Consider the following 4211-nt stretch of genomic DNA (forward strand, 5'->3'; position numbering starts at 1 on the left):
GGGACAACATGCGGGTTTGCAGGACACGCGCATATTCCTGCCCAGTTCTGCTTGGTCAGTTACTTAGACCCTTTGGTAAGGTCCATTTGTATATCCAGCAGCATACACACTAGAACCCTGGTATTCAACCTTTACAGTACATGCTGGTGGCCAGTTCCAATCTATAGAGAGACCAGCGGTGGGCCGACAAAAATTGTGTACTTCCAATCGTTTTCAATTTCAGCCTGACACATTCTCTTTTATAGGCCTACAAGTCTTCCTAATAGGTCTAATATCTGTCTCTTATACACATCTAGATGTGTATAAGAGACAGGTCTAGGTGTATCTTCCCCGAACTACCAGCCGTTGAGTCTGTGGTTCTACAATGTATAATAAAGAAGTTATAAACGCTAGAATGTTCCAACGATTTTGACGAGTATACTCGTCCCTGGCCCTTCAGCAACACCCTGTTGGCGAGTTGGCAGACAACGTGTTAAATGAGCAATTTATTTTTTTAATTGAGTAGAGATCCTTTCGGTAACACTACGTAACTTAAATAAATTAAAATAATGTTTTAATGATTTTAATGTTTTTAAATAATAATAATAATAGCAGCAATAATAAAGTTTCAATGAGTTTAATGTTTTTTTTTAATGTTTTAATAATGTTTTAATGTTTAATGATTGACGTAACACTAGGCCTAGCTAGGCTAGGCAGGCCTACCCTAGGCCTAGGCCTGTCTCGGTGGGACCATACTCGGTTACCTTCACATCTTCGCGAAATCTCGAGCGATTTCTCCTGATGACATTTTGGACTCATTCTATTTCCTAAGTTACATTTATGTTAAGTGTGATCTCGTACTTGAACAATCATTAATAACATTATCAGATAAAGAAAAAACTGATCTTTGTAGGTTTAGATGTGGTAACCACAAGCTCCCAATTTATAGAAGATATTTTGATGATCAAGCTACTAATTGTACTTTGTGTAATCGAAATGGTACCTGAGATGAATTCCATTATTCGTTTGTCCTACACTAACTAAGGAGCGTGAAGAATATATTAAAAAATATTATTGCACTAGACCTAATCAAAATAAAATGCACCAATTATTTAATACCAGATCAAAAAACAGCTGTCGAAACTTGCTCAATTTATTCATAAGATATCGTGTTTGTTTGGCTATAATATTGTTTTTACTTAGCCTTATTATTGTTATTGTTAACTTGATTAGTCATACAGTGTAAGCTGACCGATTATTTTGTATGTTCCCATGAGATATAATGTTCTCTCATACCCCGAAAGGGGTCGAATAAGAAATAAAGTTGTCATTTATCATTGTCATTGTACTTGTTAATAGTAATTTAAAATTTGAAGAGCATGTAAATAATATTTATAATTGGTAAAACAGCAGTGAAATTACATGAAAACATCTCGAACCGATATCAAAAGTTATAACCCCGCGATACCGCCGTTTTCTATTACATTCAACTGATAAACAAGTTACAACTAATTACGATAAGTAAATTGTTTTGCGCATGCTCGCTATTGTGTAAGTTCACATCCACTTCTCCTGCATCGCGTTCTTATAGTGATCTCTCAACGTCATGCCATACTGCATAAAGTTTATACAGAAATGACGAATGTACATCGCGACAAATTTAATTTTTTATATTTTTGCAAATATGCGCGATGACAAAAAGTCCATATTCTATTTTAAAATACCAATCAAACAATACATCTAGAGTGTCAGTTTTTTAAATATCAACTGTTTGACCTGCATACAACGACGGTGAACGCAACGTGTATTTCAGGTATCGTAGGTCTAAGTGGTCTACTGGCTAAGAAATTATGTAAAAAGGTACAGTAAAATTGAATCTGGCTATACAGTACAGTATATTTATATGCCCAGATATGACATGTGTTGTTTGTAGCAATTATGTGCTCTCTAATGTAAGTATTGATTCTCAAGAATATAAAGGTTTAGAAATTCTTGGAGACAAATTACGAGTACCTAAGACACAGTTGTTAACTTACAATTCACTGTTACAATTTTTTATGAAAAAAATATCACTCTCAAGTTACAGACAGTGATTAGTATTTGCTGTATTCCTGGCTGGCACAATTTAAGGATTTTTTAGCAGAACCGTCTGTAAATTGCCTAATTTATATAATTCTTTAATTTAATCTGATTGCAATATTGATATTTTCTTCAACATCTATTCTACATTCAAAACTCACTGTATTATTGTCTAAAAAAATAATTAAGTATTTTTATTTTAATATTTTTAATACTTCCATCTGTTTTTGATCGTTTTAACACGTTGACTGCCAGACCTTTTTGTGCGGCTCCTTCCCGTGTGCCAAAACAAGTTTACTTGTACAAACATGCTTTTTTGAAATTTTATCTAGTCATATGTCATCAAAATGAAGTGTCTAATAAATTGGTAGGAAAATATTAGGGGGCGAGTATACTCGTCGATGGCACTGTGATAGAACGTTTTACTAACTATGCCAAGTGCGAGTTATCTCGTCCGTTTTTTGCATGGGTTAGTATATTATGTTCAAATGGCGCCCCCACTTGTACCACTCGATTGTACCGGCAACATAACACAACAAACATCCCAAACATATATTAAATGTCATTTGTACGTTATCGTCTAGGTGTATCTTCCCCGAACTACCAGCCGTTGAGTCTGTGGTTCTACAATGTATAATAAAGAAGTCATAAACGCTAGAATGTTCCAACGATTTTGACGAGTATACTCGTCCCTGGCCTTTCAGCAACACCCTGTTGGCGAGTTGGCAGCCAACGTGTTAAATGAGCTATTTATTTTTTTTTAATTGAGTAGAGATCATTTCGGTAACATTACGTAACTTAAATAACTTAAAATAATGTTTTAATGATTTTAATGTTTTTAAATAATAATAATAATAATAATAATAATAATAATAATAATAATAATAATAATAACAGTAGTAGTAATAATAAAGTTTCAATGAGTTTAATGTTTTTTTTAAATGTTTTAATAATGTTTAATGTTTAATGATTGACGTAACACTAGGCCTAGCTAGGCTAGGCAGGCCTACCCTAGGCCTAGGCTAGATAGAGAAATATTCGAAGGATTGAGTTACTCTTCACGCAAGCTGAAATCCCTATCATCCTCACCATTAACTGTTTCAGTGACAATAAGACGATTGATGGATGCATTTAGGAGTACTTGAAGGAAATTTAGATTTTGCACATCCATTGCTTACGGTTCATGTATTGAATGCGATACTGGCGCGCCCAGTCAAACCATCCATCACATTTTCGTTCAATTCAGCAAGCATGAAATAAGGAATGTGATTGGCCAATAGTGTGGCCCTTGCGCCAGTTATTCAAAGCGGCGCTGTTATCGAACAAGTTAACGCCATAGTAATTATGACCCTGTTGGCGTAATTCTAAGTCTGTGATTGGTTAAAAGTGAATAGCATGACGGCGTTTTAATTATTATTACGGCACCTTCATTATGATTACGGCGCTTTTATTATGAACACGGCGCTTTTGTTTTTTGTAACAAATTAACGGCGCATTCATTATGACCCTATTGGCGTCATCGTAAACATAAGATTGGTTGAAAATGAACGGCATTACGGCACTTATGAATGGCATTACGAAGCTTTTTATGAAGATAACGGCGCTTTCATTATGGCCCTAATAACTAACCATAAACGATTAAACTGACGTTGAATCAACGTTGATTGCCAATTGCAGTTTTGGTCTTTGTTTTTAGAGAATCTTAAATTTGATAATCTAGTAATTATGTTGATTTGGACCACTGGCGCAATGCTTATGCGCTCTCGTGTGCCTGACTACATGACACTCGAATTATAGGGGCACCAAATTTCTCTTACCCTTAGGATTCCCAATCTAGCACCCTGACCCAAGAGAGCTTTGTTGATACATACAATCCTCTTGACTTGACTGTAGCAGTAGCAGTGCTACAAAGGTGTGGGGGCTAGCGTATCTAAAGCCCCTCCCCACCCTCATCAGTCGGTGAGGCTTTGGCTCCACCCCGTCGGTAAAATTAGGAGAGATCGGGGGATTAAAAAACGTCGGGGGATTAAAACGTTTATATCAAAATGTTGGCCTAAATTGGAAAGGCCTATATATATTAATATGTGTGGACGCCGATGAGATACAAAAAACACCATCCTTAGGTCAAGATGCCCTATATATGAGAGTCAAGT

The sequence above is a fragment of the Anneissia japonica genome, unplaced genomic scaffold (genome assembly GCF_011630105.1).
Source record: "Anneissia japonica isolate Jap-2015-1 unplaced genomic scaffold, ASM1163010v1 scaffold2994_len2133135_cov197, whole genome shotgun sequence".
NCBI lineage: Eukaryota > Metazoa > Echinodermata > Crinoidea > Comatulida > Comatulidae > Anneissia > Anneissia japonica.